The following is a 13,506-nucleotide window of genomic DNA, read 5'->3' on the forward strand; positions in this document are numbered from 1 at the left end:
CAGTCTCTTCATCAGCCTCCAGACCTCAAGTTCCCCTACCCAGAGAAAATCATTGTTACCAATTACTGGTGCCTCTTTCCAGAAATATCACTGGTTTTATTAATAGACACATTTTTACAAGTGAGAATGTACAGTGGACTCATCTATATCTTTCCTTTCCCATGTAATGACATATCTTAGAGTTCATTCTATAAGAGCACATATATCTCTACCCTTTATAATGGCTGCATAGGATATTATTATATGAATATAACATAATGAATCAATTCTCTAAGGATGTTTAATTAGATTGCCTCCAACGATTAGACGCAGGGCAGTGTTTTCTTTCACACTTAAAGAACAATAAATAGTATTTCATTCTATTGTGGCTGTTAATAAATAAATCACAGCTTTCTAAGATAAACTGATCGTGTTTCTCTTCCCTTCTTTTTATTTTGTGAGGTCATCTTTTTTTTTTAATTTTATTTATTTATTCATGAGAGACAAAGAGAGAGAGGCAGAGACACAGGCAGAGGGAGAAGCAGGCTCCATGCAGGGAGCCCGACGTGGGACTTGATCCTGGGTCTCCAGGATTATGCCCTGGGCCGAAGGCAGACATTCAACCACTGAGCCACCTGGGCTGCCCTTGTGAGGTCATCTTTAACATATAAGGCCAATAACCCCAGTAAGCACTGATCTTGTCTAATTCCATATTTTACTAAAAACCCCATGGGTACAAAACTAAGAACTTAAAGGTTCCCTTCCTAGATACCATGTTATTACCACAGCAGAAATGCATTATCCACATATATGTGGTAAGACCAATGACTTAGTTTCTCTCTATAGCTGGTACCAGCTCTATTTCCTGTTTTAAGAAATTGAGAAAATCAGTCATATCATAAATGATTTTTTTCTCATCATGAATAGAGATGTAATTTAAATATGTCATAAAGGTTAACAGTCTAGGGGGTCTTATATACTCTTTGGGGTCTGTGAATAAAGCTGCATTTCAATGTATTTGGCTTCTGTTTCAATTCTATGGATTTTAAGTATTAAAACCATCATTCTGAGAAAGATCTATAAACTTTATTAGACTGTCAAAGGGGCCCGTGGCACCAAAAAAGGGTGAGATTCTCTATTAGTGAATTTGAATCAATTGGAGGGTGTCAAGTAAAATCAACTACTTTAAGAAATGCAGCATCTTACCCATTCACTGTTCACACCTCTGAAAATTTCCTGACATATTTCATTAGCAGGCGCTGTTTCTAAATCAGGTAAAAGAGGCTCAATAAACCAAGCTTGATTTGATATTTTAAGACATTTCTTAGGAAAACGGCTTTCTCTCAAATAGCACTTGACTCCAAAACAAACCACTGGACGATCAGAACCTCCTGCATCAATTTATTATCAGATGTGTCAATTATTTCTTTAAGGAAAAAAAAAACATTTTCAGCTTTTCTTTTCTCTCCATGCTTCCAATTTTAAAAGGTATGGATTTGTTGAACACTTGAAGATATTAATATTTGTTATGCTTTGACCTTTCTTATATATATCACTGATAAAAATGAAGCAAAATACTCTGTGAATAATAATAATATGGCTTTTAAATGCAGTTTAATTGTAGAAGAGAGTTGTATTCATGCCTTATATGATTGCTCTCCCTTGTCACTTAGTCATTTTCAATCTCACACATATCTTAACAAATCACATAAGGACACCTGTTGTAGGCAGGTGTGGATGCTAACTCTGAGCCCAAATTCAAACTTCTCTACCATGTTGTCCACACCACTGAATTAATCAACTACTTAATAATGAGGTGGTTTCATTCACCTAATAGTGGGTAGATTCATCTTAAACACAGTGATGGAAGGATTAAAATATACAAATGTATAAAGACATACAGGATCAAGTCCCTTGCATGGGTCACTGTGAGTATTTTAAAAGATGATAGTATTCACCACTATCTGAAATTACCTTAGGTTTTTTTTTCTTGCTCTACTCCCACTGAAATGTAAGCTCTGTGAGAAACGGTTACCTTACCGTCTTGCTCATTCACTACTATGTTGGAAACATCTAAAATACTGCGTAACAGCTTTGTTTCCACAATGAGATGGGTGAAGAGGCCTCTTCTAATACAAATCACTTACAGAAAGGGATAAAATATATTTCTTTAAAAATCTGATTTAAAACATGGTTGAGGTTGCAATAAAGGGAAAGGCTGGAAGCCAGAAACGAGAAGAAAGCATAATTTTACAGTGTAATGCAAAGCTAGCATTTGCCCAAGGACATCAGCTGACCCAGGAGCCTGGGTTTTTACAAAGTGCTTTGGTTTGTGGACCTGAGGACAAAGCTTCATGGTGACAGACCAGATCCAGTACCCCTTTCCAAAATGCCATACTGCTCAAGTGGAAACAACCTCAGAGAATGAGACAGGGAAAAAACCCTATCCTTTAGAAGGAGACTTATTATCTATCCTGGCCTCGGTGAGGCAGAAAAAAAGCATCTCCTAAGAATCTCTAACCAAAAGCCCACACTCATATAGGGGTAGGGCCAGAATTCATGCTACCAGTGTGTGGCTTGGAAGAATAATAACCACTACTGAGCTGAAAATGTGATTAAAGTAGCCCTTGGTTGTCATTACCCCATGGCTGGAACAAATGCAAATCCTTTCTCTCTGGAGAAAGACACTTCAAACACAGGGCTCTAATCATTTCCATAGAAAAAGTTCCAAGGAACATGCACTCACAATTTTCTTTAAATCACTAAAAATAAGACTAAGCAAGTCACTACGAGTGAGAGTTATCAGAAAATTGAAGATACTGCAGTGATCAGATACCGAATATAAAATAATTACGTTTAACATGTATAAATAATAGAGGTGATTAAAGATATGATGATGACAATCAAGTAAGAAGTTTTTAAAAAGAGCCAAATAGAATTTCTGAAATAGAAAATATGATAATGAAAACCAAAAAAACAGGTAAGTAGCATATTAGACACAGCCAAAGACAGAATGTATTAACCTTAAGATAGATTTAAGGAAATTACCCAGAATGCGGCACAGAAAAATTGTTAAAATACACCATAAAAGGTAAGTAATATGAAGGACAAAGTGAACAGGTTTAACATATGTCTACTCAGATTTCCAGAAAGGAGAAAAATAAGGTGATTGAGGTAGAAGTAATATTCAAAAAAATAAGGGCTAACAATTCATTTAATTAATTAAAGACATGAATTCTCAGATTGAAGACATACAACAAATCCCAAGCAGAATAAGTAAAAAGAAATCAAAATCCAGACATCAAAAATGTCAATACTTAGTGAAATTGAAAAAGCCAAAATCACAGAGAAGAGAGTAACAGCACTCCGAGGCAAGACAGATCACTGGCAAAGACTGAGCTGACTTCTCCGCATCAAGAATCAAAGTAAAGTGACATCTTCAAAGAGCAGAGAGAAAATAACTGTCAATCTAGGATAAGCAAAACCATCTCTCAAAACAAGGGTGAGGTAAAGACATTTTCAGGCAAACAAAAATGGACAGAGGTCATCACTAACACATTCTCACTAAAGGAATTTTAAAAGAATGTATAGTTAACCCTTGAACAACATGGGAGTTTTAGGGATGCTGACCCTCCACATAGTCAAAAATCTGTGTATAACTTGACTTTCCCAAAATTTAACTACTGAAGAGCCAAAGCCTCACAATAACATAGTCAATTCACACTTTTTTTTTTATCTTTTATGTATTACATACTGAATTCTTACAATATAGTAAGCTAAAGAAAATGTTATTAAGAAGATCATAAGGGGGACACCTGGGTGGCTCAGTGGTTGGGTGCCTGCCTTCAGCTCAGGTCATGATCCCAGGACCTGGGATCAAGTCCCACATCGGGCTCCCTGTGAGGAGCCTGTTTTTCCCTCTGCCTATGTCTCTGCCTCTCTCTCTCTCTCTCTCTCTGTCTCTCATGAATAAATAAATAAATCTTGTTAAAAAAGAAGAAGATCATAAGGAAGAGGGGCACCTGGCTGGCTCAGTTAGTAAAGCACCTGCCTTTGGCTCAGGTCAAGATCTCAGGGTCCTGGAATGGAGCCCCAAGCCCCTCCCCAGAGGGGAGCCTGCTTCTCCCCCACCCCTCACGCATACCCTCGCTAATAAGTAAATAAAATCTTAAATAAAAAAATAAAAACAAGCATACTAAAAAAAAACCACACACACAAGGAAGAGAAAACACATTTATTAGTACTATATTTATCGAAGAAAACTTGCATGTAAGTAGAGTTGCCAGTTCAAAATCATGTTCTTCAAGGGTCAATCATATTCAGAAAGAAGGCAATTGATTCAGAAGGAAGATCTGAAATGTCAGAAGGCATATTTAAGCAGTTAAATGTAAAGGCTTATCATTGGGCAAATCTCTCTATGAGTCTACCTGTTGAGTTTGAGACTTGTCCAAACTCTGCTAGCTAGAAAGAAGAGGCTAGCTTGGGCTTATTTTTCACAAAAGGGATAATCTGGGCATAACTAACCATGAATTGCCCAATTAAGAAATGTTGGATATGACTTACTCTTTCATTTTCGTGCAAAAATTCTCCATAATATAAGAAAATTCTACATGCAAATGAAATCAAAGTCTTCAGGGTAAACACCAAAATTTAAATTTTCAAAGGAATGTGTATTCACCAAACTATGAGATTATTATTAGGCCCTCTCTTGTTCAATAATTTCCACCTGCTTTCTGGGATTTGCTATCTCACAGATGAATGACACATGATGATTTGGATTATCCAGGCCTATAAACTAAATCATGATTTTCCTTCTTAGGATAGGATCCATTTCAGAGAGTATGGAGAGAAACTGGAAAACTCAGAAAGGTAGCCAGTTCAGAGAGAAGGAGCGTGAAGATTTTTTTTTTTTTAAGCAGCTCTAAATCACTGACAGAACATGTCCAGGAATGACCAGTTACCAGCATCTGATGGATCTGATGGGCCTATGCAAAGTAAGAATCAGCATTTCAAAGAGCCCCAAGGTTACGTCTTAAAAGATCTTCAAATCCATGCACTTTGATTACAGAGATGCTGAAAGAGAAAAAGTCTACAGAAGAATATTTCTCACTTCAGAAAATGGTGCTTTCAGGAGCTAGAGCATAGTAATGAGTGACAGTGACACATGTGCCTGGGTCTCTGAGTAATGTTTCTGGAATTAAACCCAGATACAATAAGGATAAGGAGATAAGATAAGCTGGGATAAAAATCTTAAATCTGTGCCTAAACTGGTGGCCAGCTTGACTGTTGCCAGTCAGCATAGTAAAGCCAATGGAATTGGTGAACCAACAGCCTAACTGATTTTCCCTCCAGAAATGACTAGCAATTTGATTCAACAAACCAATTTCTTCTATCGCTCTTAAAATAATATAGCTCCTTCCAAAATGATCCATGTGAACCAAATCTCTGTCAAAAAAAAAAAAACAACAAGAAAGGAAAAAAGATCTTCACTATTGGATACCAAGAGGTAGCCAATATAAGAAAATTCTACATGCAAATGAAATCAAAGTCTTCAGGGTAAACACCAAAATTTAAATTTGTCCTTGTAAAATCAGGGACAAGGGCAGCACAGGGGAGAGTGGCCTGGACAAAGCTAAAGAGGGGTATGCAAGGGCACATGGGTGGCTCAGTGGTTGAGCATCTGCCTTTGGCTCAGGTCATGGTCCTGGGGTCCTGGGATCGAGTCCCACATCAGGCTCCCCACAGGGAGTCTACTTCTCCCTCTGCCTGTGTCTCTGCCTCTCTCTCTGTCTCTCGTGAATGAATAAATAAAATCTTAAAAATAAATAAAGAGAGGTAAGCAGGTGGCAGTAGGCCAGCCAGACAGGCCGCGTTCAGACAAGGAATCCATGATGCAAAGCAGGACCAGGAAAGAGGCCCCTTTATCCCGTCTGGGCATATACGTGGAAGGTAGAGGACAGATGCTCTGTAATATAGTGAGATCTGGTCACTATAAGTGTGGGAGCTGGGTAGAAAACGGCAGGCAGGGTGAAGGTCTTTAGGACAAGCAGTCAAGGCTGGTAAAGGCAGGCCTTACTGTACGAGGTGGGGGGTATTTGTAGGAGTTCTTATTTCTCCAGGGCTTACTATGTGGCATGCATTGGACAAGCTCTTCTCATCTTCACAACCATCCTGTGAGGTACAAAATATAATTCTCATTTTATAAAGGAGGAAAGGTTCAGAGAAGTAGTGTGGTATTTCTCTTTGGTAAGTAGCAGAATCACAATTCAAACCCAGAGCTACCTAGCTTCAACGCCCACAGTTGCCATGACTCCATATCTCCGGGTCCTCACTCTCCTTCAGCGCTGCATCCCAGTGATCATGCTGCTTCAATAAATAGGCTTTGCTCTTCCATCATCTCTTAACTCATTTATTCTTTTTTAATCTTGGCTAAGAGGGGGTAAAAGTCTTTCTTCCATTCACATCCACAAAAGACCAGCACCCCAGAGTAAATCCACTTAGTCAAGCTAATCCATTTTTAAAATAATGTGTATAGAGGAGAGTGCTCTAAAAAGTTTGAAGTGCTTCAGAAATGAAGGTAGTGTTATTAAAACAATTACTAGACTCATGCATGCAGGCCAACTCATCTGAGAATCTCGAGCCCTGGAATACTATGGACACAAATTACAATGCTGATAAGGTGAGACAGCTAGAATTACTGCACAGAGTGCTTGAGTCAACAATCCAGGTGTCGAACTGAAAGCTAACCTTATTCTTTTCATAAGTAAAATGCCCATAATGCAGAGGATACCCCACGCTGGAGCTGAAGGACTCCAGGGAGCTAAGTAAGCCAGGTGTCAGGTGACCTGGGTTCCAACCCCAGTTCTGCCTCTACCTGTTTGGCTACATGGAGGCACAACAATGGACTCCACTTCCCTCCCCTCCCGCCCTCTCTCCCCCATCTCAGTCGCCTCCCCTGAAAGGCAGTTTGCTGTACCAATGAAGAGTGACCAGCTGTATAACATTGGACAAGTTACCCAACCAGTCTCTACATCCATGGCCTCATCTCTACACAGGATAAAAACAGTACCTACCCGTGACAGGTAGTTCTATGTGTCAACTTGACTGGGCCACAGGGTGCCCAGATATTTGACTAAACATTATTCTGACTGTGTCTGTGAGGGTGTTCCTGGATGAGTTTAACACTTGAATCATTAGGCAGAACAAAGAAGATTGCCCTCCCCAACTGAGTCGGCCTCATCCTCCCTGTTGAAGGCTTGAATAAAATAAAAGGCTAAGTGAAAAAGATTACACTCTCTCTGCCTGATTGCATCTGAGCTGGACACTAGTCCTCTGCCTTCGAACTCAGACTCCCATTGGACCTAAACCATCAGCTCTCCCAGGTCTACAGCCTGCTGACTGCAGGTCCTGGACTTTTCAGCCTCCATATGCAAATGAGCCATTTCCTTATCATAAATCTCTAGATATCAGTAGGTATAGGCATAAGGATAGGTATAGGTAAAGGTAGATAGATATATATGCATCCTATTGGTTCTGCGTCTCTAGAGAACCCAGACTACAAGACCTCTAAGATGCTTTATTTTAAATTAGACAATACTCTTTGGACAAAACTAGCACATCGTAAGACCTCAATAAATATTATATTTGACCACTAGACATTTAACATCCCAGTCCTTGAGTCTAATTAAAAGAACCATAAAATATGTAGAAGCAAAAATGGTTTTTAAAAAGGTACAGAACTATGAAAATTTAGGTCACTTCACCTGCAACCACAAGTTTCTTCATTTTCCTTTCTGGAATATGTGTGTGATTCAGAGAGACACTGTAGCTATGGTGACATCTATGAAAACATTACCGAAAAAACAACAATAACCACCCTGACGCCAGGGTCTAAATTACATCCCCATTTGCTTCCTCACCTAAAGAAGTTTTACTGCCTCCTCCAAAAGCAAATGTGCATCCTATCTCTATTCAGATAGGCTTTGAATCTGCTGAACTTAATTAGAGCAAGTTAAGACACTAATCTTCAGACATTAGCACTCGGAGTTAATTAACTAGATATAGCACAATTCTTCTTGCTGTGCACTTGAGAGTGCACCCTGGAAAAGCTCAAAGGAAAAGGAACATCATTCTGTGCTTAAGAAAGCAGGCTGAAATTCACAAATCTTGGGCTTTTCCAAGTAACCTTTTATTTTTCCAATTTTCAGAAATAATACTGCTCATCTTTTGCCCACTTCTAGGAAATAAAATATCAAACCCCCATTTACATTGCAGGCTGACATCATTTCCTTCTCTCTTTTCAAAATCAAAAGATGACACAGACAGTTCATCAGAACAACTTTCTTCTGAGAATGTCAATCACACACGCTGCTTTATTCTACATTATAGTGACTTTCAAATTAAATGCCCATATGGGATCTTTTTTTTTTTTAAATCTATTTAACCACAAACTATTCAAACTAACTGAAGACTCTTTCCAAGAATGTCCATATTATTGTTTGTGAGCTGAGATCATGGAAATGGGAGGCAAAGTACTTTGGTTTCCATTCAGAACATATTCACATCTATTTTCAAAGAAATCATTGAAGCTGAACCCTAATTAGAAGTCAACATGAGGCAGGGTCAAGTGAAGGTTTCCCTGGTGCTACTTCAAAGGTTCATTCAACAAATACTAATTGGCCACCTCTTATGTGAACAGCACGGTGCTAGGTGTTTGGGTCTAGTAAACAAAACAGAAAGAGTCTCTGCCTTCTCAGAGCTGCTGCTGACAACATCAAACTAAGTCTGGTCCTAGAACAAGACAGACCCACCCTAACTGGCTATATAGGATGCTGACCTCCCAAAGGGCACAGCAGAGATCATCTGGGGAATTGAGACAAAAGCAGAGAAAGGGCAAGGCTCTTGGAGAAACTACTTCCAAGCTGCATCACACTTGGCTTATAGTCATGAAAATGTGCAGAAATACCCAAATGTAAAATCACTTTTCAAAATCAAAGAAGAAATAAGTGGCCAGATCTTACCTAATGAGGTATCCAAGCACACCCTCAGGATAAGTTCAGGCCTTTTGGATGTACATTTTTTCCTACATGCTGAAATGCTTTATTAGTCAAGGGAAAAAGACTTCGGTTACATAACATTCACCACCCCCATCACCCACCCTAAATATGACTTATAAATAAAATACAAATAAAAGTCTGTTCTAGCATTTCCCATTTTGTGAAAAACAGGCCCTACAAGTTTTTTTTAAAAAAAGGTGAGGGAATGTATTGCAAAAATACCCTCGTCTTAGAGATTTATAATGGGCATTTACATATTACAAAGTAGCCATGTTTTTATATAAGGTATAGTTGTAAACAATGAGGCTAAAGTAGTAAACAAAAGAACAAAATCCCTGCTTTCATGGAGTTGATATTCTAATAGGGGAAACCAAGCAATAAATAAGTGCTAAGCGAAAACATAAAGCAGAGGAAGGAGATTAAAAGAGGAAGGAGGGCAGCCTGGGTGGCTCAACGGTTTAGCGCCACCTTCAGCCCAGGGCCTGATCCTGGAGACCCAGGATGGAGTCCCATGTCAGGCTCCCTGCATGGAGCCTGCTTCTCCCCCTGCCTGTGTCTCTGCCTCTCTCTCTCTCTCTCTGTGTGTGTCTTTCAAGAATAAATAAACAAAATCTTTAAAAAATAAAAATAAAAGAGGAAGGAGGATGTTGCTATTTTATACAAGGTGACCCACAGAGACTTCACTGACCAAAGGACGTTTGGGTGAAGACAGGAAGGGAGAAAGCCATGTGGCTTTCAGGAGGAAGAGCACTCCAGGCAGAGGAAGCCATGTGTGCAAAGGCCCTGAGGCAGGTTTGAGGCCCAGCAAAGATGCCAGCATTGGCTGGGGCGGTATGAGCACGCTGGGGAGTGATAGACAAGATGGAAGAGGAAGCCAGGGCTAAATCATATAAAGATTTTGCCTCAAATGTGGAATAAAACAAGATGCAATTGGAGGCTTCCGAGCAGAGCTATAACATGAGACCTGACTCACAATTTAACAGGATCTCTCTGGCTGCTGTGTTTCATGCAGTCTCGATGGTGGCAGAGGGAGGGAGAGAAGCAAGGAGACCAATTTGTAGGGGACTTCAAAATTCCAGCTGACAAATGATGGTGGTTTGGAACAGGGTGAACGCGGTGGAGGTTGTAAGACATGATCAGAATCTGGATATATTATGGAGGTAAAGCCAGGTAGAGGAGGTAAGAGAGAGGTCAAGGACAACTCCAAGATTTCTGGCCTGAAGGAAGATGCAGTAGTACAACTGCATGGGAAGGATGGGATCACCCAGGGAAGTGGAGATAGAAAGACAAGAGGCGTGAAAGTTGAGCTGTGAGGAAGGTTAAGGCTTAGAGGTCATGAAGATAAGGAGGTACCAGCAGAGAACACTGAGAAGAACCATCTCAGGAAGAAAGGAGTGATCTTCCCTTAAATGTTGCCATGAGGACAATAACGTGAGGACTGAGTAACTTAGTGAGATGATAAGAATGAAAGCCTGATTAAAGCGGATTCGAGAGAGAATGGGAAACTAACAACAACCCAATGAAAAAATGGGCAAAGGATATGAATAGACTTTTCTCTACAGAAAGTGGCCAACAAGCACATGAAAAGATGTTAATGTCATTAGCCATTAGGGAAATGCAAATCAAAACCATATGAGAAAAAAAAAACCATAATGAGATATTACTTCACATCTACTAGGGTGACTATGGGAAGGAAGGCAGGAAATATCCAGTATTAAAGATGTAAGAAAATTGATATGCTTTAAATTATTGGTAGAAATGTAAAATGGTCCAGCCACTTGGCCTAAACTACCAAACAGTTCAGCAGCTATTCAAAAACTAAAACATAGAACTACCACCTGACCCAGCAATTCCACTCCTAGGGATATGCCCCAAAGCACAGAAAACAGATACTCAAATAAATACTTGCACGTATACGTTCATAGCAGCACTATTCACAATAGCCAAGAGGTAGAAACAACTCAAATGTCCCACCCATGAATAAATAGGTAAACAAAATGTGCCATACACATACCACAGGATCTTACTAAGCAAAAAAAGGTACAGAAATTCTGACACATGCCACAACATGGATGAACCTTGGAAACATGTTGGGGAAAGAAGGTCAACATATTGTATGACTCCATTTTATAAAATATACAAAATAGACAGAAAACAGACTGGTGGTTGCTGGAGGCTGGGGGAGTGGAAGAACAGAGGGTGAGTATGTAATCAACAAGGGGTGGGGGACACTTTGGGAATGACAAGAAGGCACTGGAACTAGATGGAGGCGGTAGTTGCACAACATTGTGAATATACTACATGTTACTGAATTGTTATGTTTTAACATATTAAAACGGTTAGTTTTGGGGCACCTGGGTAGCACAGTTGGTTAAGCATCTACCTTCAGCTCAGGTCATGATCCCTGGGGTCCTGGGATCGAGTCCCATATCAGGCTCCCTGCTCAGTGGGGAGCCTGTTTCTCCCTCTCCCTCTACCTGCCACTCCTCCTGCTTGTGCTCTCTCTAATAAATAAATAAAAATCTTCAAAATAAATAAATAAAATGGTTCATTTTATGATAAGTGAATTTCACCTCAATTTTTAAGAAGAGTAAGAAAGGGAAGCAAGGAATTGAAGACAGTCTGAAAGAAGACTCTTCCAAGGAGGTTGGTTGGAAAGGGGAAAAGGTTCAGAGCAGTGGCTGAAGGGGGATTTGTGGTCCCCGTGAGGCTTCTCTAAAACGGAAGACAGAGGACACACCTGTCTGCAACCTGAGAGAGGGGACCTGAGGGAGAACTGCTGGCCGGAAGTCCTCAATCTCATGCATAAGAGTCAAAAATGCTTCGTCCTGAACAGGAGAGGAGACAGGATCCAGGCAGCTTGGTCACGGCAGCAGTGGGGCTTGCAGAAATTATCTGCTGGACTAGTTTTTTTCTCAGGAGATGCAGGGATGTTACAAGAGGGGAGGTGTGAAGCAGTTATCCCAGAGAGTGGGTAGGGGACTGGACTAGGGCAACAGGGTAGCACTGCGGGGTAGCCTGAGCAGCCCACTTACGGTCAGTAGTAATAAACCAATGAGACCAGTCAGCCAAGTTGTTTGGTTTTCTTCAAATGCATACAGTTGCCTGGGAAAGGTGGAGAGCTATCTAAGTTCCCCCCAAAGATATCTGGCTAGAGAAACCTATTAATAGCCCCCAAAGAGCCTACATAAAATTCTAGTCAATGCTTAAAAAGATAACAGGGGGATGGAAAAATACCAGTACCCCTAAGTCCTCTTTTCTATCCAGAGTAAGCGCAAAGGGTCAGGGAGGAACCAAGTCTGGAGGCCCAGCAGGGGCCCACAGGCATCACACTGGCCAGAAGGGCACCCCTTGGGAGGACAGAAAGGCATAGCTATCAGAGTCTGAGCTTTGGATTCAGATTCCCCCTCCAGCTGAGTGATCTTGGGCAAATGAGTCTCTTCGAGACGTGTCATAAAATGGGGGAACGGTCGCCTGCCTTGCAAGGATGTTTTAAGGATTGATGACGAGCACTTAGCACTCTAGTTTCGAGCACATCACAGGCATCCAGTGTAAGGAGGTGACTACTGTTAGCAGCCCGTCGCATGTGCCACATCAACCAGATGAAAACACGGTCAACCGAGGTGCCCAGCCACCTGCGCACTAGGATGGACTCTGGAGAACCTGCCACGTTAACACGACTCCCTCTCAATTTACGGTGAGGAGCTCCACTGCTCAAGATAGATCTTGACTCCTTTGGCTCAAGAGTGGCTTGGTGTTTCGAGCTCCTACGTTAACGTGCCGAGAAGAAGGACCGTCCACTTCCTATTAAACAATACACTTCACAAAAGCTGCCGTGCATCCAGTATCATGTTTTTACCTTCTGAAGTAATTTCAGACTTACAGAAAATCACAGAAGCAGTACAGAGAGTTCAGTGCCCTTCAGCCAGCCTCCGCCAATGTTAACATCTTACATAACCATAATACAACTGCCAAAACCAGGAAAATAACTCTGATAAATGACTATTAACTACTTGACGGACCTTGCTTGAATGCTGCCAGCTTTGCCTCTAATGTTCCTTTTCTCAGGCAGGATCCAGGCCTGGATCCCACAATGCATTTAGTTCTCAAGTCTTGTTAGCCTCTGCCAACCTGTGACGGGTCCTCAGTGCTTGTCTTTCACAGCCTTGACATCTGCCAAGAGAACCGGTCAGGTATTTTTGCAGACTGTCTCTCAATCTGGGTTTATCTGATGTTTCCTTATGATGGAGTGAGATTGTGCACTTTGAGCAAGAATCCCCCAGATAGGATGTTTTGCCCTTCTCGGTGGATCAAAACATGGTGCACAGCACAAAAGAGTTGAAATATCTTCTCCCTGGTGCTGTCACTCACCCCAACCCCCCATCTTTTGGCTAAGGTGGCGTTTGCTGGGTTTCTGCATCCACATCATATTTGATACAGTGTAAAATAGGATCCCAGCCTTTCTCCTGGT

General features: G+C 40.9%; 1 protein-coding gene across 6 annotated transcripts in view; it reads right to left on the reverse strand.

The window, feature by feature from the left end:
* KIAA1549L (KIAA1549 like) overlaps window positions 1–13,506 on the reverse strand; it is a 268,498-nt gene that overhangs the window by 206,775 nt on the left and 48,217 nt on the right. The gene's annotated exons all lie outside the window — the stretch shown is intronic.

This window comes from Canis lupus, chromosome 18, assembly GCF_003254725.2.
Source record: "Canis lupus dingo isolate Sandy chromosome 18, ASM325472v2, whole genome shotgun sequence".
Lineage (NCBI taxonomy): Eukaryota > Metazoa > Chordata > Mammalia > Carnivora > Canidae > Canis > Canis lupus.